The sequence below is a fragment of the Ranitomeya imitator genome, chromosome 7 (assembly GCF_032444005.1).
Source record: "Ranitomeya imitator isolate aRanImi1 chromosome 7, aRanImi1.pri, whole genome shotgun sequence".
NCBI classification, from domain to species: Eukaryota; Metazoa; Chordata; class Amphibia; order Anura; family Dendrobatidae; genus Ranitomeya; species Ranitomeya imitator.
Genome location: NC_091288.1, coordinates 205,033,198 through 205,056,575, shown reverse-complemented (window position 1 = coordinate 205,056,575; position 23,378 = coordinate 205,033,198). Strand labels below are relative to the sequence as shown.

The 23,378-nt window shown below is 47.3% G+C and overlaps 1 non-coding gene and 1 pseudogene across 1 annotated transcript; one reads left to right on the top strand and one right to left on the bottom strand.

Annotated features, from left to right (window-relative positions):
* The window catches only part of LOC138646178 (zinc finger protein 850-like), a 116,456-nt pseudogene that overhangs the window by 66,001 nt on the left and 27,077 nt on the right, over positions 1 to 23,378 (top strand).
* On the bottom strand, positions 2,546 to 2,664 carry LOC138646252 (5S ribosomal RNA). The gene has a single exon (XR_011314826.1). It is a non-coding gene; the product is annotated as a 5S ribosomal RNA (ribosomal RNA).

The following is a 23,378-nucleotide window of genomic DNA, read 5'->3' as shown; positions in this document are numbered from 1 at the left end:
CGAGGTACACATAAAATTGGCCATTTTTATGCGCTAAAAGCTCTCATTTTTCATATTTCTAGTGCAGTAATGCAGTTCAAATTTCGTGTTTTCAAGTTTGCATGTTTTGGCGCTGCAGTGTGCTGCCCTATTTACTTAACTATATACGAGTTGGCGACTCTGGGTTCAGCACCTGTTCACACTGTGTCTATGTTTGGATGTGCAGGTCAGGTTTTTGAAATGCAACACTAGAACATTGACAGGAGGCCAGGAGCAAAGCACTAGGTGGAGTTAAATAGAGCAGCACCTAACGACTTCACCGCATCACCTGAGGAAGGAAACTCAGAAGCCGCAGTACCACTTTCCTCCACCAACGGAAGTTCACAGACAGAATCAGCCGAAGTACCACTTGTGACCACAGGAGGGAGCTCTGCCACAGAATTCACAACAGTTCCCATACATTCTACAGACATAAATCTATATGTGACAGGAGCCCACACAGTCTTATCATTCTCAGTAGTGGCGTTGCTAAGTGTCAGCGCGATGTACCGACGAACGATGAAGTTTTTTAGCACAACGTGGGCAGCGGTCGCAGTGTTTCAACGCATGCGCTGCCCATTGTGAAGTCCCAGGGAGGAGGGGGTGGAGTTCCGGCTGCGCCTGCGCAGTTTAAAATGCAGGACCCGACGTACAAAAAAACATTCCCTTGAACGTTTTTTCAATACGACGGCCCGCCAAATACCGATGCATCCAGTGCACGACATATGGAACGTGTGTCCATACGTCGCGATGCGTTGGTAATACAATGCTATGGGCAAAAAACGCATCCCGCTGGCAACTTTGCAGAATGTGTTTTTTACACAGAATGACGCATTGCGACGCCTTGTAAATGACGGAAGTGTGAAAGTAGCCTAAGTTTGTTGGTAGCGGTGAGCTGCTTTCACGATGACAAGTGCAGAGTCCGTTTTTAGGACGAAATGTTAGTGTACTGCAGGGTTGTTGATAAGAGACCTTCCAGTTCAGGATGGCATGGAGCGCCATAGCAACCAGGGAATGATACGGGAGCGTCCTCCCCTTCAAAAGGGTCCTCCTGGCTGGCCGCAGAGAACCGCCGGCTTCAGCCGTGCCCCAGCTGGAAGCAACGCCGAGGCTGTGGCGGAGTGCGGAGGGGGCGTGTCAAAAAGATTTGTGACGTCACACGGCTGATAGACGGGCGCGTGCAGGGGCCAGATTAGTCCGACGCGTTTCGAAGGATACGTTCCTTCTTCGTCAGGGCTATGGCTCCCCTGTATAGCCCGTCCTTATATAGTGTCGCCCACCTGTCGCCTCTGCTGCTTAATTAGGTGCTATGTGTAGCGGATTTTGTAATTAATTGGCCTGGAATGACCTGTGTTCATGCTAAAAAGTTTCTTCTAGCTGCCTTTACAAAACAGGGGTATGAAACACATGTTAAAGCATGCAATAATTATCTTGAATGTCCAAAAAGTAGATATACATGGTATATTTATGGAGACTTATACTTATACTGAAGATATGCCCTTTTTGTAATAAAACCAAAACTTGCTCCATATACTATATTTAAAATATGAATTGTGCTTGAGGTTAGAACAAAAGATACTTTATTGAATGTAGATTTTCCTAAATTAAAAAACAATATTTTATTAATAATATAAACTAAAAACAATTTGTGTAGAACTAAAAATAAGGTAGACTATGCCTGAAGGAATATTAAAAGAAAATGTATTTCGTTAGTTAAAACAATTGAGGCACATTAAAATAATAGGAGCTTAATATCCTGGTAAGAACTTGGCGGGTAGTATATTGTACCGCATGAAGAATGATGTAGAATGTAAGTCCGCAAGCACAGGGTCCTCTCCCCTCTGCACTAGTCTGTCATTGTAAATTTGTTTACTGTAAACGTTATCTGTAACCCCTTTTCTCATATACAGCACCATGGAATTAATGGCGCTATATAAATAATAATAATTGTACACATGTTCAGCCTACTTATAGGCAACCTTGTTTTGTATTGTAATAGATATTCATAATAAAACATAATAAATAGTGGATATCCTAATAAAAAGCCTAGCAGGTGATGTGGACTACATATTACAATTGCTTGTGGTCTCCTGCAGGCTAAACCATTCATCTGGGGGGACGTGACAGAAAGAGCCAGCTGGAGCCGCAACTTGAGGCAGATCGAGACGTCCAGGAGCGAATGAAGGAAGAGGGTGAGATGGTTGCGAGTGACTGTGAGCTGCTCTTCAGGGGGTCGTGTTGCCTGCAAAGGTGCTCTGCTTGCTTTGTCCTGTAAACTGGCCACCAGGTTGCCGGCGGTTGCTTCCAAGCCCGCAGGAGGTGCTGGTCCTGATGAAAAGAAGCCTAGTATTAAAAGTAAAGAAGCAACAATGCTGGAGGCCCACGGTGATGAGAAGGATGCTGACATTTTGCAAGGATGGAACAGCGCAAGAGTGAAAGCAAATGAAAAGAAGAAAGAAGCATGTGTGCCCTTGTGAAAGGGAATGGAAAAAAGGCATAGAGGAGAGTCCCTGCTGGTGGAAGAAAAAGCCTACAGCACCTGGTATTCCCAGGCAGTCTCCCATCCAAGTACTAACCAGGCCCAACCCTGCTTAGCTTCCGAGATCAGACAAGATCGGGCGTGTTCAGGGTGGTGTGGCCGTAGGCAGAGACAGGCCTCTCACTTGCTGCTTTTCTACTTTGCAGTCTGGCTGCCGGCTGCCCTGTCCAGTGCTCAGCAAGAGGCCCTTTTGTGCTTTCCTTTCTCGTCACTTTTTTGCTGTCTCCCTTAAAGGGTTTGTAGGCAGAACGCCCTGCTCAGAGCCGCTGAGCTCACTGATCGGCTGCCGACGTGACGTCAGCGTCGCAGCTAATACCACAGACCTAGAGCAGTGCCGAGATCCTCCGGTGGACCCGGGTAGGGTGAGTACAGGGTGGATTGTTGCTTTCTAATAGCCTGCAAGCTTAGATGAACTTTTATTGAAAGGGAACAACCCCTTTGACTGTCTGAAGCGCGCCACAACTAGGAAGCGCACACTCACACGCAAGCGAGCACGCACATATGCTTGCATGTGGCCACACCTATTTGCCCCTGCAGCCTCAGCGCCACCATGCGTCAGACTCTCTTGTTTTTTTCTTCTTCTTATGATTATTTCAGTGCCTTAGCAGGAAAATACCCCCCAATTCCCTCCCGCTCCTTCCCAGCCCTGAATTTGGGTCCTGGGTAGCCATCTGATTGCATAGCTCCCAACCGTCCCTCATTGTCCCGGTTTTGAGCCTTTGCCCTGCTGTCCAGCACGGGACGCTCTGATCCCGCAGACAGCAGGACCGACACGCCCCCTTGTGTTAAGCCATGCCCCTGGCCCTTACCCTTCCGTATGGCTGCCTGCTTTCTGTGCACAGGACCTGTGATGAGGTCACAGGAGGGGAGGAGTCAGGGGTCACATGATCGGGACCTCCGTGGATTGCAGGACTCGGCTGCCTGTGCTGGTTACCAGCTTGCTGCCACATGGTGCTTTAGCCACAGGATGAGGTAAGTATGCTGCCCTGTGTGGGGTCAGGAGATGTAGAGTGTGGATGTAGCAGAGCCGTGTGTGTACGAGGTGTACGGAGCGGAGCCGTGTGTGTGTGAGGTGTACGGAGCGGAGCCGTGTGTGAGCGAGGTGTACGGAGTGGAGCCGTGTGTGTGTATGAGGTGTACGGAGCGGAGCCGTGTGTGTACGAGGTGTACGGAGCGGAGCCGTGTGTGTATGAGGTGTACGGAGCGGAGCCGTGTGTGTGTATGAGGTGTACGGAGCGGAGCCGTGTGTGTGTATGAGGTGTACGGAGCGGAGCCGTGTGTGTGTATGAGGTGTACGGAGCGGAGCCGTGTGTGTGTATGAGGTGTACGGAGCGGAGCCGTGTGTGTGTATGAGGTGTACGGAGCGGAGCCGTGTGTGTGTATGAGGTGTACGGAGCGGAGCCGTGTGTGTGTATGAGGTGTACGGAGCGGAGCCGTGTGTGTGTATGAGGTGTACGGAGCGGAGCCGTGTGTGTGTATGAGGTGTACGGAGCGGAGCCGTGTGTGTGTATGAGGTGTACGGAGCGGAGCCGTGTGTGTGTATGAGGTGTACGGAGCGGAGCCGTGTGTGTGTATGAGGTGTACGGAGCGGAGCCGTGTATGTGTATGAGGTGTACGGAGCGGAGCCGTGTGTGTGTATGAGGTGTACGGAGCGGAGCCGTGTATGTGTATGAGGTGTACAGAGCGGAGCCGTGTGTGTGCGAGGTGTACGGAGTGGAGCCGTGTGTGTGCGAGGTGCTATGTGTCGCCATTATATGGTACGAAGTATCATGTGCAGCCAATATACAGTATGGAGCATCATGTGCGGTCATTATACAGAATGGAGCATCATGTGGAGCCATTATACAGTATGGAGCATCATGTGCGGTCATTATACAGTATTGAGCATTATGTGGGGTCATTATACAGTATGGAATCATATGCGGTCATTACAGTATGGAGAATTATGTGTGGCCATTATACAGTATCGAGCACTGTGTGGCCATATTTTTTTGTTTATAATTATTGTATACTAGATGGTGGCCCGATTCTAACACATTGGGTATTCTAGAATATGCATGTCCACGTAGTATATTGCCCAGCCACATAGTATATTGCCCAGCCACGTAGTATATTGCCCAGCCACGTAGTGTATTGCCCTGCCACGTAGTATGTTGGCCAGCCACATAGTATATTGCCCAGTGATGTAGTATATTGCCCAGTGACGTAGTATATTGCCCAGTGACGTAGTATATTGCCCAGCCACGTAGTATATTGCCCAACCACGTAGTATATTGCCCAGCCACGTAGTATATTGCCCAGCGTCGTAGTATATTTCCCAGCCATATAGTATATAGCAGAGCTAAGTAGTATATTGCCCAGCACAGAGGCACGTAGTATAGAGACTTAAAAAAAAACAAACATATACTCACCTATTGCCCGTTGAAGTCCTGCTATACTTACCCTCCGCCGCCTTTCTCGCTCCTCTCCACGCTCCCGGGATCGCTCCATTGCAAGCGGCAGCTTGCGGTCCCGTCCCAGGGCTGGTGTGAGCAGGACATATGATGACGTCACGGCAGGTCCTTGTCCTACACCAGCCCTGGGACGGGAGCGGAACCTGCCGCTTGCAATGGAGCGGTCCCGGGAGCGTGGAGAGGAGTGAGAATGGCGGCGGAGGGTGAGTATAGCAGGTTTTTTGTATTTTTTTATTATTTTTAACATGACATATTTTTACTATTGATGCCGCATAGGCAGCATCAATAGTAAAAGGTTGGGGACACAGGGTTAATAGCGGCGGTAACGGAATGTGTTACCGCCGGCATTAGCCCTGTGTTAGCGGTGACCGGAGGGGAGTATGGAGCGTGCGGGGAGCGGAGCGCCGGGGACACAGTGCGGGGAGCGGAGCGCTGGGGACACAGTGTGGGGAGCGGAGGGAGCGCCGGGGATACAGTGCGGGGAGCGGAGCGCCGGGGACACAGACTACGGGGAGCGGAGCGCCGGGGACACAGTGCGGGGAGCGGAGCGCTGGGGACACAGTGTGGGGAGCGGAGGGAGCGCCGGGGATACAGTGCGGGGAGCGGAGCGCCGGGGACACAGACTACGGGGAGCGGAGCGCCGGGGACACAGTGCGGGGAGCGGAGCGGCGGGGACACAGACTACGGGGAGCGGAGCGGCGGGGACACAAACTACGGGGAGCGGGCGCCGGGGACACAGTGCGGGGAGCTGAGCGTCGGGGACACAGACTACGGGGAGCGGAGCGGCGGGGACACAAACTAAGGGGAGCGGAGCGCCGGGGACACAGACTATGGGGAGCGGAGCGCCGGGGACAGTGACTACGGGGAGCGGGCGCCGGCCACTGACTGCGGGGAGTATGGAGTGGCCATTTTCTTCCGGACTGTGCCCGTCGCTGATTGGTCGCCGCAAAACAGCCACGACCAATCAGCGACTTGGATTCCCATGATAGACAGAGGCCAGGACCAATGAATATCCGTGACAGAAGAACAGACAGACAGACGGAAGTACCCCTTAGACAATTATGTATATAGATGAAACAGTGTGATCAGCGGTGCTAAATGCGTGTGGTTGGGAAGTGGATATGGGTGTGACTAATTATGAATGGGTGTGGTCAGGGGCGTGGCTTAAAATTTGCTTTGTCCCTCTTTGGCTACGTTCACATTTGTGGTGCGTCGGGCGCAACCGCAGCAACGCATGCGTCAGGCGCCCCTATATTTAACATGGGGGGCGCATGGACATGCGTTTTGTTGCGTTTTGTGACGCATGCGTTTTTTTGGGCGCAAGCATCAGGGCGCAGAGGACGCTGCTTGTTGCATTTTTTTGTGCTATAAAAATGAACGCATGCGTCACAAAACGCTGCGTTTTTGCGTGCGTTGTGCATTGCGTCGCCGACGCAGCACACAACAACGCAAATGTGAACGTAGCCTTTCCCATCTTCAAAAGTTGGGAGGTATGGTGAAGCAGCTACAGTGTGAGGGCTGCAGTGTAGTCAGGAGCTGCCAGGAGCCCGGACATTATAGCCACAGCACTTCCTGCTTCCGGGTCTTCACTGACTGGACTGAAGGAGGCCCCGCCCCTTCCGGTGACATCATTCCCTCAAAAAATCAGCGCTTTAGTGCCTGACTGAGAATGAAGAGGTGAGGAGAGATGGGAGGGAAGAGAGAGACGGAAGACAAGAGATAGACGAGACACAGGAGGGAAGAGAGAGACGGAAGACCAGAGAGACGGAAGACGAGAGATAGACAGGAGGGAAGAAAGAGACAGGAGGGAAGAAATAGAGAGACAGGAGGTGAGAGACGGGATTTTTTATCGGATTGCACTTGTGAATTTTTCTCACAAATGAGTCTGAGCCGTTATTATTCGTACAGTTTCATATTTGGGGTTGTAGTTGGTTTCTTATTCTGCCCTTTTTTCTATTTGTTAGGCCGGCGTCACACACAGCGTAAAACAATACGGTCCGTATATTACGGCCGTAATACGCTGAAAAGTCCCGAAAAAAGTGGTCCGTAGCTCCTCCGTAGGCAGGGTGTGTCAGCGTTTTTTGCGCATGGCATCCTCCGTATGTAATCCGTATGGCATCCGTACTGCGTGGTTTTCTCGCAGGCTAGCAAAACCAACATACCGCTATAGAAGTGATCCATGTGTCCCAAAAAGAAAAGAAAATATATATATACTGTCTATATATATATATATATATATATATATATATATATATATATATGTGTCAGTAGACACATATATTAGAGAGAAAAGCCGGTAATTCAGTGCGGTGTACAGTAAAATCACACTGACAGCTTACAGTAGAATAGGTAGAATAAATGTGTACACATAGAATAGGTATATATATATATATATATATGTCAGTGAGACACATATATGTATATATATTAATATTTATTCCAGCGCTAGACAGCTTGAAAGCCGGTAAGTCAATTACCGGCTTTTTCCTTCTCCTTCCTAAAACCCGACATGATTTGAGACATGGTTTACATACAGTAAACCATGTCTTCTCTCCATTTTTTTTGCAGATTCCACACTACTAATGTCAGTAGTGTGTATCTGCAAAATTTGGCCGTTCTAGCTCTTAAAATAAAGGGTTAAATGGCGGAAAAAATTGGCGTGGGCTCCCGCGCAATTTTCTCCGCCAGAGTAGTAAAGCCAGTGACTGAGGGCAGATATTAATAGCCTGGAGAGGGTCCACGGTTATTGGCCCCCCCCTGGCTAAAAATATCTGCCCCCAGCCAGCTCCCTGGCTTTCTAGGTAATTTCCCACGATCTATGAACAGCCAGCAGAGGGCGCCTCACCGCAAATGATGCTAAATATAGATCATTGATCTATTTTTAGCCTCATTCCCTGGGGTTTTGCAGCGAGGAGCAGCCTGCATTAGCACAGCTCCTTGCTGCAAAATGTTTTAACCCCTTCAGAAGGATTTACATCGTTGGACGTTACAGATCTGCGGAGGGTAAGTATATTGTTGGTTTATTATGTTTTTTTACTCACAGAACGAGGGTCTTCAGTGACTGGATTGGGCGTTGAATAAAATACTGCAACAACCATTGTTTTTATTTCATTAAAATAATTTTAAAAAATGTGTTTGTGTTTTATTTAACCCTTTACTAGTATTGGATTAATAATGGATAGGTGTCATAATTGACGCCTCTCCATTATTAATTAGGCTTAATGTCACCTTACAATAGCAAGGTGGCATTAACCCTTCATTACCCCATATCCCACCGCTACACGGGAATGGGAAGAGAGTGGCCAAGTGCCAGAATAGGCGCATCTTCCAGATGTGCCTTTTCTGGGGTGGCTGGGGGCAGATATTTTTAGCCAGGGGGGGGCCAATAACCGTGGACCCTCTCCAGGCTATTAATATCTGCCCTCAGTCACTGGCTTTACTACTCTGGCGGAGAAAATTGCGCGGGAGCCCACGCCAATTTTTTCCGCCATTTAACCCTTTATTTTAAGAGCTAGAACGGCCAAATTTTGCAGATACACACTACTGACATTAGTAGTGTGGAATCTGCAAAAAAAATGGAGAGAAGACATGGTTTACTGTATGTAAACCATGTCTCAAATCATGTCGGGTTTTAGGAAGGAGAAGGAAAAAGCCGGTAATTGAATTACCGGCTTTCAAGCTGTATAGCGCTGGAATAAATATTAATATATATACATATATGTGTCTCACTGACATATATATATATATATATATATATACCTATTCTATGTGTACACATTTATTCTACCTATTCTACTGTAAGCTGTCAGTGTGATTTTACTGTACACCGCACTGAATTACCGGCTTTTCTCTCTAATAGCGCTGCGTATTTCTCGCAAGTCACACTGCTTGTCCGTGTGTAATCCGTATTTTTCACGCTTCCATAGACTTTCATTGGCGTATTTCTTGCGCAGTACGGTGACAAACGCAGCATGCTGCGATTTTGTACGGCCGTAGAAAGCCGTATAATACTGATCAGTAAAATACGGCAAATAGGAGCAGGGGCATAGAGAATAATTGTGCCGTATTTTTTGCGAGTTTTACGGACGTAGATTCTGCGCTCTTACGTCCGTAAAACTCGCATGTGTGACGGCGGCCTTATAGATTTAATGACAAAAATCACAATGATAAAATGCAAATTAAAAGGGTTAAATTACTTTGGACCAGTGATCTCACAATGTAGACACGCAGATAGTGATGCCCCTCATGTAATTCAGGTCACTCCAGCCTGGCCCAAATGTGTTTTGGGCATCAGAACTGGCATCCAAGTGGGCAAATAAGTCAATTTTAACTATTTGAGTGAGTAACTGGTGTTTTTAAGGGTTTAAATGATTTTGGGCCACTGATCCTACATCGCCATTACATAGCTAGCCATGCCCCGCATCAAACTCGGTGATTTTAGCCTGACCTTAAAGGTAATCCGTTACCTACTTTTTCGTATATAAGCTTCGGCCACCGCCATCAGTGGCTTATCTGTAGCATTCTGTAATGCTGGAGATAAGCCCACAATGTAACCTGAAAAATAAGAAAAACAAGTTTATATTATAATTACCTGGGGGTGCGGTCCGGTCCGATGGGCTTCGCGGTCCGGGTCTGGGACCCCCCATCTTTATGCGATGACGTCCTCTTCCTTGCTTCCAGTCGCGGCTCCTGCGCAGGCATACTTTATCTGTCCTGCTGAGGGCAGAGAAAAGTACTTCAGTGCGCAGGCGCCGGGAAAGGTCCCCCCCCCTCAAGATACATTGGGGGCTTATCTACAGCATTCCATAATGCTGTAGATAAGCCCCTGATCGCGGTGGCCTCAGCTTATATATGAAAATGTAGGTGACAGATACCCTTTAACAGGTTCTGAGCATCAGATCTGACATCAAAGTGGGCAAATAGGCAATTTTCACAGATTTGATTTAGTAACTGTTTTTTTTTTATGGAGTTACATAACTTTGGGTCACTGATCTCACACCACCATTATATAAATAGTGATACCCTGCATCAAATTCAGGTCACTCCAGCCTGGCCCAAATGGGTTCTGGGCATCAGAACTGGCATCAAAATTTTCTGTTTGCCCAATTTGATGCAGGGTATCACTATCTGTGTAATGATAGTGTGAGATCAAGGGTCCAAAGTTAGCCGTACGGCAGGTGGAGGTTGCGGGCGGCCTGTATTTTCACTGCGCACGCTTCACTTCCGTTCCAACTCATTATGGCTTATGAATATTCGTGATGTCACCAGAAGTGAAGCGTACTGCACTGAAAATACAGGCCGCCCGCTACCTCCACCTGCCGTACAGATACCACTTGCCTCCACGACTGCTATTGCTGCTCCATAAGTTACCAGCACACCGCTACCTCCGGGACTCCATACATGACAGGGTGGCACTGCTATAGCTTGCGCCATAGGTTATCGGCACACCACTACCTCCGGGACTCAATACATGCCAGGACCGTGCTGCTCTGCTGCTGCTGTGAAGGAGGGGGTAAGAAATTACTTCGGGGAAGAGAGACGGACTGGGGGACAGGGGAGACAGGCCGATGGGGGTGACGGAAGACAAACCGGTGGGGGTGACTCGAGTATATGCCGAGAGGGGCACTTTCAGCCTAAAGAAATGGGCTGAAAATCTCGGCTTATACACGAGTATACACCATAATTAAAACTTGTAGTGTGACTGTCTGGCATTATATACTATGTGTGTGGGGTAAACGGTCACTCATACGTTGTAGGAGGAGCTAGAGTGGGGTCCATTATACAGCATGGCAGCTATTGTAGGGGCTACTGTAGGAGGCTCTCAAAATGTGGGGGTCATTATACAGTGTGTTATACCAGAAGGAAACAGCCTTATCAACACCAGTCAGATCACAAATCCACAGGCAGGATGCAGCAGACCCCCATTATAAAGGCAGTGGCAGCACACGTGCAAACTACTAATAAAAGCAGCCACTCACAAACCTACCAAATTATGGAGGAGGTGGCTGCCTAGTAGAAAGAAAAGCACACAAATGAGGCTTGAGGAGAATGCCAGTCACACAGGTAGGTGTGATGCACAGTGTGCGGCTTACAGCCAATTAATGACACCCGTAATATTATGTCAGGCGGGCTGTCCAGCACTAGAGGAGTGAACCCAAGGACAGACGCCCCAGTACAACCAACCAACAAAAAGGGGCCTGGCTGCATTCTGCAAAAAAAAATGGTAAAAAATGCAATTTAAGATGAAGATGAGAAAAAATGCATATGATAAATACATTAAATTAGGTATTGGTTGATATTTTGGCCAAAATAGACAAGCTCGCAACCCAATGCAGGCCTGGCTGCATCCTGAGAAAAAAATTATTTTTATGTTGCTGTTTTTGAAATTAGTATTAGGACTTGCAAGTAGCAGGACCTTTAACTTTGGGTTCCGAACTTATCTATTTTTGCACCGCCCAATGGTAGGATTGGAGCACCACCAGCTGTTCCACTACTTCCCAGATTTTGTCAACCCTATAAAGTAACTCCTGATTGACTGCTATGCACAGGAATACTGCCTCCGCACCCGGTTTTTGTGCCACCCCATTTACCTCTATCACTCTTTCCCATGCCCGGGTTAGAGTGAGATCCTGGAGCTGGGCTGTCACAAACGTCCCCCAGGGCACTTCCAGCCCTGGAATTGTCAGTCTCCTTGACCTCTTCTGCCATCACCTCTAGGGGAAACCTGTCTGGTTCACACTCTTTCCCTATGGGGGTGACCTCTACGGCGGGGATCTCTGTCTTAGAATCTTCAGGCTCTGCACCCAGAACATTTTTTTTGTCCTGGGAGGTGTAATTTTATTCTTTCACAGGGACCAGAACAGGGGCAAGTCCCTTCCAAGAACAGCTCAGTAAGGAAGGGTCGTCAATTCTCCCACCATATGTTTAACCTCTCCACACGGAGTAAAAAATGTAACGTCCACTGTTGGATACTCACGGAGTTCACTATGAATGCATACAACCCCGACTTTTTTCCCAGTGGGTTGTGACTCAGAGATTAACCCCTTTCTGACCTCGGACGGGATAGTACGTCCGAGGTCAGAGGCCCCGCTTTGATGCGGGCTCCGGCGGTGAGCCCACATCAAAGCCGGGCCATGTCAGCTGTTTTGAACAGCTGACATGTGCCAGTAATAGGCGCAGGCAGAATCGCGATCTGCCCGCGCCTATTAAATAGTTAAATGCCGCTGTCAAACGCAGACAGCGGCATTTAACTACCGCATCCTGCCGGGCGGCCGGAAATGACGGCATCGCCGACCCCCGTCACATGATCGGAGGTCGGCGATGCTTCAGTATTGTAACCATAGAGGTCCTTGAGACCTCTATGGTTACTGATCCCCGGCAGCTGTGAGCGCCACCCTGTGGTCGGCGCTCACAGCACACCTGATTTTCTGCTACATAGCAGCGAACAGCAGATCGCTGCTATGTAGCAGAGCCGATCGTGCTGTGCCTGCTTCTAGCCTCCCATGGAGGCTATTGAAGCATGGCAAAAGTAAAAAAAAAATGTGAAAAAAAATAAAAAAAATATAAAAGTTTAAATCACCCCCCTTTCGCCCCAATCAAAATAAATCAATAAAAAAACAGCATAGCGAGAAAAAAGTTCGAAACGCCAGAATTACGTTTTTTTTGGTCGCCGTGACATTGCATTAAAATGCAATAACGGGCGATCAAAAGAATGTATCTGCACCAAAATGCTATCATTAAAAACGTCATCTCGGCACGCAAAAAATAAGCCCTCAACCGACCCCAGATCATGAAAAATGGAGACGCTACGAGTATCGGAAAATGTCGCAATTTTTTTTTTTTTTTTAGCAAAGTTTGGAATTTTTTTTCACCACTTAGGTAAAGAATAACCTAGTCATGTCAGGTGTCTATAAACTCGTACTGACCTGGAGATTCATAATGTCAGGTCAGTTTTAGCATTTAGTGAACCTAGCAAAAACGCCAAACAAAAAACAAGTGTGGGACTGCACTTTTTTGCAGTTTCACCGCACTTGGAATTTTTTTTCCCGTTTTCTAGTACACGACATGCTAAAACCAATGATGTCGTTCAAAAGTACAACTCGTCCCGCAAAAAATAAGCCCTCACATGGCCAAATTGACGGAAAAATAAAAAAGTTATGGCTCTGGGAAGGAGGGGAGTGCAAAACGAACACGGAAAAACGAAAAATCCCAAGGTCATGAAGGGGTTAATGACCCATGCACAAGTGTTACTAGGCTCCCTGAGTCCAGGAGAGCCTCGACCTGGTGTCCGTTAACGCGCACCTGGCACAGATGGGGTTCACCCACTGGGATTAAAGGATCTGCGGAGAAGATTACCTAGGCGTACTTCGATACACAGCAAGTAAGTCTGCAGTCCTTGGGTTCATCCATCAGGGGGCAGTTGGTAGCCACATGTCCTGGCCCTTGGCACCGCCAATACTTAATAGCTTCGGCACAGCTAGTCCGCGAGACCGGTTTATGGGAAACGGGTCTCTTGTCATTCTCTCTCTGGGGGTGCCCCCTCAGTACGAACTCAGGCCTGACTGGCCCCAACAGAGGGTCATAGTAACATAGTAACATAGTAACATAGTTAGTAAGGCCGAAAAAAGACATTTGTCCATCCAGTTCAGCCTATATTCCATCATAATAAATACCCAGATCTACGTCCTTCTACAGAACCTAATAATTGTATGATACAATATTGTTCTGCTCCAGGAAGACATCCAGGCCTCTCTTGAACCCCTCGACTGAGTTCGCCATCACCACCTCCTCAGGCAAGCAATTCCAGATTCTCACTGCCCTAACAGTAAAGAATCCTCTTCTATGTTGGTGGAAAAACCTTCTCTCCTCCAGACGCAAAGAATGCCCCCTTGTGCCCGTCACCTTCCTTGGTATAAACAGATCCTCAGCGAGATATTTGTATTGTCCCCTTATATACTTATACATGGTTATTAGATCGCCCCTCAGTCGTCTTTTTTCTAGACTAAATAATCCTAATTTCGCTAATCTATCTGGGTATTGTAGTTCTCCCATCCCCTTTATTAATTTTGTTGCCCTCCTTTGTACTCTCTCTAGTTCCATTATATCCTTCCTGAGCACCGGTGCCCAAAACTGGACACAGTACTGCATGTGCGGTCTAACTAGGGATTTGTACAGAGGCAGTATAATGCTCTCATCATGTGTATCCAGACCTCTTTTAATGCACCCCATGATCCTGTTTGCCTTGGCAGCTGCTGCCTGGCACTGGCTGCTCCAGGTAAGTTTATCATTAACTAGGATCCCCAAGTCCTTCTCCCTGTCAGATTTACCCAGTGGTTTCCCGTTCAGTGTGTAATGGTGATATTGATTCCCTCTTCCCATGTGTATAACCTTACATTTATCATTGTTAAACCTCATCTGCCACCTTTCAGCCCAAGTTTCCAACTTATCCAGATCCATCTGTAGCAGAATACTATCTTCTCTTGTATTAACTGCTTTACATAGTTTTGTATCATCTGCAAATATCGATATTTTACTGTGTAAACCTTCTACCAGATCATTAATGAATATGTTGAAGAGAACAGGTCCCAATACTGACCCCTGCGGTACCCCACTGGTCACAGCGACCCAGTTAGAGACTATACCATTTATAACCACCCTCTGCTTTCTATCACTAAGCCAGTTACTAACCCATTTACACACATTTTCCCCCAGACCAAGCATTCTCATTTTGTGTACCAACCTCTTGTGCGGCACGGTATCAAACGCTTTGGAAAAATCGAGATATACCACGTCCAATGACTCACCGTGGTCCAGCCTATAGCTTACCTCTTCATAAAAACTGATTAGATTGGTTTGACAGGAGCGATTTCTCATAAACCCATGCTGATATGGAGTTAAACAGTTATTCTCATTGAGATAATCCAGAATAACATCCCTCAGAAACCCTTCAAATATTTTACCAACAATAGAGGTTAGACTTACTGGCCTATAATTTCCAGGTTCACTTTTAGAGCCCTTTTTGAATATTGGCACCACATTTGCTATGCGCCAGTCCTGCGGAACAGACCCTGTCGCTATAGAGTCCCTAAAAATAAGAAATAATGGTTTATCTATTACATTACTTAGTTCTCTTAGTACTCGTGGGTGTATGCCATCCGGACCCGGAGATTTATCTATTTTAATCTTATTTAGCCGGTTTCGCACCTCTTCTTGGGTTAGATTGGTGACCCTTAATATAGGGTTTTCATTGTTTCTTGGGATTTCACCTAGCATTTCATTTTCCACCGTGAAGAAGAAGGTGTTTAATATGTTAGCTTTTTCCTCGTCATCTACAACCATTCTTTCCTCACTATTTTCGTGTCCCTTTTCCATTCTCCTGGGCTGGCGGGGCCCAGCGTGATAGCCGTAGTGGAGCAGAGTCCTGTATGAAGTCCTAAATGGCCGTATAACGCTTGATCAGGCTAACCACCTGGTCTAGGGTGCCCAGATCCCCTTGGCCCACCTGTCACGAATCCCATTGGATATGTCGGGGATCCCACCAATATGTCACAGTTCACGGGGAAGATAACTTTATCATCCCCACCACTCACACCAATTTGTCATGAACTGGGGTTGTTTGGTTGCCCCTGATACTTTCTGAAGGGGATTTATCTATATCCCACTTCCCAGTTCTGGTTTGGAACTTGCAGTTCTTTGGCGCCCCCCTTACCCTCAGGTCAGTCAGGGTACTGCATCTAGGGTAACTAGTCGCCAGTAAGGCTGCCAGCTATGTACTGGCTATTGGGCACACTGCAGCGAGGGCGATATAACTACTCCCACTCAAGCCGGAACAATGCTGCTGCCACCAGCTTTGATTTTCCAAGTATTAACGGGTCCGGAGCCAACCCAAATCAGTAGCGTAATTCACTTTAGAGGACATCACAGTTATAGAACAAGGAGAGACAAGCTAGTACTTTTATATTTTACTCCCAAAAAGGTAGACAGTGTTTACAGAGGTATAAAAAGATATAAAGCAGACAAATCATGTGTACAATACAATTAAAAATAAAAAAAGGATTAAAATTGAAAAGAACACTTACAGGTCATTATGTCATTACATCATCATGGCTGGCCGTGTGCTGAGGTGGAGTATATATCCAGATGCATCACCCCTGTGTAGCAGCTAGACCCCGGACAAGAGACCCTGCAAGACTGCTGTCTCACTAAGTTATCTCCCAGCCCAAAACCCAGGCACTCCCCTTGTGGTGACATCACTTAGAGGCTGAAACCACCCCTTTTCTTAGAGGTATGAAATGTCATTTTTATGCATATATCGCTGCATGAACCTCGTATCAGAAAGCCACAATGATCAGGATGTGCCCCACATCATGGGGATTCTTTTAAGTGTAAATACGGAGTACTTGCATGAACTGCTTACAGAGAAATCCACTCTTTGCACTCGTTGCGTTTAGCTGCTAGTGGTTTCAGTGAGTTATAGATATATCTCTAGCCCGGCTCGGTGACCATATATATCACTTTAATAGAACAAAGAATCTCATGCTTTCTGTACTCTTTACATTTAGCTTCACAGTGGCAAACAAAGACATTTCTGGGGAGGGGGAAACGAGTGGCATGACTGTGGACTCATACAGTGGGGCAAAAAAGTATTTAGTCAGTCAGCAATAGTGCAAGTTCCACCACTTAAAAAGATGAGAGGCGTCTGTAATTTACATCATAGGTAGACCTCAACTATGGGAGACAAACTGATAAAAAAAAATCCAGAAAATCACATTGTCTGTTTTTTTATCATTGTATTTGCATATTATGGTGGAAAATGAGTATTTGGTCAGAAACAAACAATCAAGATTTCTGGCTCTCACAGACCTGTAACTTCTTCTTTAAGAGTCTCCTCTTTCCTCCACTCATTACCTGTAGTAATGGCATCTGTTTAAACTTGTTATCAGTATAAAAAGACACCTGTGCACACCCTCAAACAGTCTGACTCCAAACTCCACTATGGTGAAGACCAAAGAGCTGTCAAAGGACACCAGAAACAAAATTGTAGCCCTGCACCAGACTGGGAAGACTGAAACTGCAATAGCCAACCAGCTTGGGGTGAAGAAATCAACAGTGGGAGCAATAATTAGAAAATGGAAGACATACAAGACCACTGATAATCTCCCTCGATCTGGGGCTCCACGCAAAATCCCACCCCGTGGGGTCAGAATGATCACAAGAACGGTGAGCAAAAATCCCAGAACCATGCGGGGGGGCCTAGTGAATGAACTGCAGAGAGCTGGGACCAATGTAACAAGGCCTACCATAAGTAACACACTATGCCACCATGGACTCAGATCCTGCAGTGCCAGACGTGTCCCACTGCTTAAGCCAGTACATGTCCGGGCCCGTCTGAAGTTTGCTAGAGAGCATTTGGATGATCCAGAGGAGTTTTGGGAGGATGTCCTATGGTCTGATGAAACCAAACTGGAACTGTTTGGTAGAAACACAACTTGTCGTGTTTGGAGGAAAAAGAATACTGAGTTGCATCCATCAAACACCATACCTACTGTAGAGCATGGTGGTGGAAACATCATGCTTTGGGGCTGTTTCTCTGCAAAGGGGCCAGGACGACTGATCCGGGTACATGAAAGAATGAATGGGGCCATGTATCGTGAGATTTTGAGTGCAAACCGCCTTCCATCAGCAAGGGCATTGAAGATGAAACGTGGCTGGGTCTTTCAACATGACAATGATCCAAAGCACACCGCCAGGGCAACGAAGGAGTGGCTTCGTAAGAAGCATTTCAAGGTCCTGGAGTGGCCTAGCCAGTCTCCAGATCTCAACCCTATAGAAAACCTTTGGAGGGAGTTGAAAGTCTGTGTTGCCAAGCAAAAAGCCAAAAACATCACTGCTCTAGAGGAGATCTGCATGGAGGAATGGGCCAACATACCAACAACAGTGTGTGGCAACCTTGTGAAGACTTACAGAAAACGTTTGACCTCTGTCATTGCCAACAAAGGATATATTACAAAGTATTGAGATGAAATTTTGTTTCTGACCAAATACTTTTTTTCCACCATAATATGCAAATAAATTGTTAGAAAAACAGACAATGTGATTTTCTGGATTTTTTTTCTCAATTTGTCTCCCATAGTTGAGGTCTACCTATGATGTAAATTACAGACGCCTCTCATCTTTTTAAGTGGTGGAACTTGCACTATTGCTGACTGACTAAATACTTTTTTGCCCCACTGTATAGTCCAAAAGGTGTGATAAAGGCGGACTTCTCCTGCGCCTTGGGGCTCAGGAGAATCTGCCAGTATTATTATTATTATTATTATTATTATTACTATAGCGCCATTTATTCCATGGCGCTTTACATGTGAGGAGGGGTATACATAATAAAAACAAGTACAATAATCTTAAACAATACAAGTCATAACTGGTACAGGAGGAGTGAGGACCCTGCCCGCAAAGGCTCATAATCTACAAGGGATGGGTGAGAACACAGTAGGCGAGGATAGAGCTGGTCATGCAGCGGTTTGGTCGATCGGTGATTACTGCAGGTTGTAGGCTTGTCGGAAGAGGTGGGTCTTCAGGTTCTTTTTGAAGGTTTCGATGGTAGGCGAGAGTCTGATGTGTTGTGGTAGAGGGTTCCAGAGTAGGGGGTGATACACGAGAGAAATCTTGTATGCGATTGTGGGAAGAAGAGATAAGAGGGAAGTAGAGTAGGAGATCTTGTGAGGATCGGAGGTTGCGTGTAGGTAAGTACCGGGAGACGAGGTCACAGATGTATGGAGGAGACAGGTTGTGGATGGCTTTGTACGTCATGGTTAGGGTTTTGTACTGGAGTCTCTGGGCAATGGGGAGCCAGTGAAGGGATTGACAGAGGGGAGAGGCCGGGGAATAGTGGGGGGACAGGTGGATTAGTCGGTCAGCAGAGTTTAGAATAGACTGGAGGGGTGCGAGTGTTAGAGGGGAGGCCACAGAGCAGGAGGTTGCAGTAGTCAAGGCGAGAGATGATGAGGGCATGGACTATGGTTTTTGCAGATTCATGGTTGAGGAATTAACGGATTCGTGAAATATTTTTGAGTTGAAGTCGGCAGGAAGTGGAAAGGGCATGGATATGTGGTTTGAACGAGAGATCAGCATCAAGGATTACCCCGAGGCAGCGAGCTTGTGGGACCGGGGAGAGTGGGCAGCCATTTACTGTAATGGATAGGTTCGTTGGGGGGGGTCGCGTGAGATGGAAAGATGATGAATTCTGTTTTGTCCATGTTAAGTTTCAGAAATCTAGCGGTGAAGAAGGATGAAATAGTGGACAGACATTGAGGGATTCTGGTTAGAAGGGAGGTGATATCTGGTCCAGAGATGTAGATCTGTGTGTCATCAGCATAGAGATGATACTGAAAGCCATGAGATTCTATGAGCTGTCCCAGGCCAAAGGTGTAAATGGAGAAGAGCAGGGGCCCAAGGACTGAATCTTGTGGGACTCCGCCAGATAGGGGGCGAGGTGAGGAGGTGGTGTGTGAGTGGGAGACGCTGAATGTCTGGTCTGTTAGGTATGATGAGATCCAGGATAGGGCCAAGTCTGCGATGCCAAGGGATGAGAGGGTCTGTAATAATAGGGAATGGTCCACTGTGTCAAAGGCAGCCGACAGGTCGCGGAGGAGGAGGACGGTTAAGAGGTCATTGGTGATTTGTATAGGAATTTGACTCCTCTCATGGGCGCCCTTAAAGCAAAAGTGGATGCGTGGAATAAATTACACCTATCGGTGGTGGGTAGGGTTAATCTCATTAAAATGGTTCTGATGCCCAAATTACTTTACGTCCTACATAATGCGCCAGTTTGGATTCCACGTGGGAAATTCCGGCAGATTAATGCTCTTTTTAGAAGCCTGATATGGGGGAGGCGGTACCCACGTATCCGCCTGGAGACGCTTCAGCGACCCAAGGAAGATGGAGGATTGGCTTTACCCAATCCTGAGTTATATTTTCTTGCAGCCCAGAGCCAGCATTTGAAGGGCTGGGCGCGGGGAGCGTCTACCAGTGCGGTACAACACTTGATGGAGAGGGTGACAAACCGAAGACCGGTGGCGCAGTGTCTGGAGGATGGCTCCTTGGGAGTATTGGGGAAATTATACCCAACTATGTTTTTGATACATAAATTATGGACCAGACTGCGACATATTCGGGGGGTTACGGGGCTGACTAAATTTACACCGATATGGCTTAATAATAATTTGGTTGAGTTTGCGGCTCTTGGAGTGCTGGTGGAGTGGCAGGCCAAAGGAATCCACTTGGTGGCTCAGATAATTCAACAACAAGGATTAAAGTCCTTTTCGCAGCTGCAGGGAGAGTTTGGATTGAGACCGACTGGGGAGTATCAATATGCTCAGATGAAACATGCCTTTAAAGCGCAAAACAAGGGCGGTGGTATTGAGATCCAGGAGGACATAGTTCTGGAATACGTATGTGGGGAAGGGTCCACAAGGGGAGTCATTACCACCCTTTATAAGGACCTTCTACATGCATATTTACTAGACTTCCCTCTAAAAGCGAGAGCGAAATGGGAAAGAGATTTAGGCCCAATGGAGGATGAAACCTGGGAGTCGGTGTTGGAGTGGGTTCCACGAGTGTCACTGAGCGAGCCGTATAGACTATCGCAGCTGTACATCTTGCACAGAGTCTATAAATCACCGGAAGTGTTGCACAGAGCGGGGTTGCGTGCGGACTCTGAATGCCCGAGATGTAAGACTGAGAATGCAGGAATATACCACATGATGTGGACATGTCCAAGACTGGTTGCTTTCTGGTTGGTGGTAATGAGCCGTGTGGAAGGGGCGTATAAATGCAGAGTGCCGAGAGATCCGATAGTGTGTATACTGGGACATGTAGAGGAAATTAGAGTGGATAACACCTGGAAGATAGCAATAGCTAGGCTATTATATATGGCAAGGAAGGTAATAGCAAGGAACTGGATCAAGGATGAGCCGCCTACAAGGGGTGAATTCCTGAAATATGTTAAACATGGTCTCAATTTGGAAAGGGGGGTATACAAAAGACGTGGGAAAATAGAAACGTTTGATAAAATGTGGTCTCCGTGGCTCGAGCTGGGATAGTAGGTATGGGAAATGGGAGGATGAGGGCCTCTGAAAGGAAGAGAGTGCTAAAGAACAAGCGGACATAAGTGATTCAAATGGCTCAAAGAGCCATCAATACTGGTAACAAAGTATAATTGGGTATGAGCTGTCAGGGGAGGGGGAGGTTTGGGTTTTGTTGGGATTGTTGGGGGTTTGGAAAATGTAAAAATTTTGTAATATACTGGAAAATGCATAAATTGTATTGTTCATATTCGCTTTCAATAAAAATCTATTTAATAAAAAAAAAAGAGGTCATTGGTGACCTTAGTTAGGGCAGTTTAAGTGGAATGGTGTGACCGGAAGCCAGATTGTAAGCGGTCAAAGAGGGAGCAAGAAGAGAGATGGGAGGACAGTTCAAGGTAGACGTGGTGTTCCAGTAGTTTGGAGGCATAGGGGAGAAGTGATATAGGGCGATAGCTAGATACAGTATCCTCAACTCAGATCTATTATGGTCAGATATTTTGTGCCAGCTAACCGCTCAAGCAGCTCCTTGATGCGCGGCATTGGATGCGCGTCAGAGGCTGTCATGGCGTGGAGCCCCCTGTAGTCCACGCAGAACCGGGTGGTCTGATCCTTCTTTGGCATGAGAACTACAGGTGAGGCCCACGCGCTCTTTGACTGTTGAATCGCTCCCAGCTGTAACATCTCACCGATCTTCTGGCACATAACCTGCTGCACCTCGTCGGAGATCCAATAGGGTGTCCGCCATAGTGAGGCATGATTCCCAGTGTCCACCTCGTGGACCGCTAACACAATCCTTCCAGGTCAGTTTCAGAACACGCACAGAAGGGTTCCAGTGTGGTCGTATCTGCGACCGCTGGGGTTCGGTTGAAGGGAACCTGTCACCCCGTTTTTTCAGTAGGAGATAAAAATACTGTTAAATAGGGCCTGAGCTGTGCATTACAATAGGGTATTTTTTGTCCCCCGATTCCCTACCTATGCTGCCGAAATACCTTACAAAAGTGGCCTTTTTCGCCTGTCAATCAGGCTGGTCAGGTCGGATGGGCGTGGTCACAGCGCTGTTTCTTCCCCCACATTTTGCTTATGTTCCCGTTGGTGGCGTAGTGCTTCTCGCATGCGCAAGTGCCGAATGCACTGCGCAGCTGTACAAAAAGAGCGCGCTCGCCGCTATTCAGCGGTTTCTCGGTGGGCGCGGCCATCTTCCTGAGGCCGCGCGTGCGCAGATGGAGTCTCCTGCTTCCCGGGGCTTCAGGAAAATGGCCGCGGGGTGCCGTGCGTGCGCAGATGGACATCGCGGCAGCCATTTTCCTGAAGCCGAGATTCGAACTCGGCTTCAGGAAGATGGCCGCGCCCACCGAGAAACCGCTGAATAGCAGCGAGCGCGCTCTTTTTGTACAGCTGCGCAGTGCATTCGGCACTTGCGCATGGAAGCACTACGCCACCAACGGGGACATAAGCAAGATGTGGGGGAAGAAACAGCGCTGTGACCACGCCCATCCGACCTGACCAGCCTGATTGACAGGCGAAAAAGGCCACTTTTGTAAGGTATTTCGGCAGCATAGGTAGGGAATCGGGGGACAAAAAATACCCTATTGTAATGCACAGCTCAGGCCCTATTTAACGGTATTTTTATCTCCTATTGAAAAAACGGGGTGACAGGTTCCCTTTAAAGGGAACTTGTCACCTGAATTTGGCGGGACAGGTTTGTGGTCATATGGGTGTGGTTTTCGGGTGTTTGATTCACCCTTTCCTTACCCGCTGGCTGCATGCTGGCCGCAATATTGGGTTGAAGTTCATGCTGTGTCCTCCGTAGTACACGCCTGCGCAAGGCAAGATTGCAAGCCTGCAGCTGAGTCTAACAAGAGACCTGCCTGTGTAAAACTCACAGGTCTCTTGCAATGCAGTACATTGTAAGAGTTCTGTGATTAGACAAATAAAAATTGATGTCCCATACAGGGACAAAGTAAAAAAAAAAAAAAAAAAAGTTTTAAAACTATTTAAAAAAAATATATCACAAAATAAAAAATAAAAAAAAAAAAAATATTAAACCAATAAATGCACGGTGGCGTAGTGGTTAGCACTGCAGCCTTGCAGTGCTGGAGTCATGGGTTCAAACCCCTCCAAGGACAACATCTGCAAAGAGTTTGTATGTTCTCTCTGTGTTTGCGTGGGTTTCCTCCGGGCACTCCGCTTTCCTCCCACATTCCAAAGACATACTGATAGGGAATTTAGATTGTGAGCCCCATCGGGGACAGTGATGATAATGTGTGCAAAATGTAAAGTGCA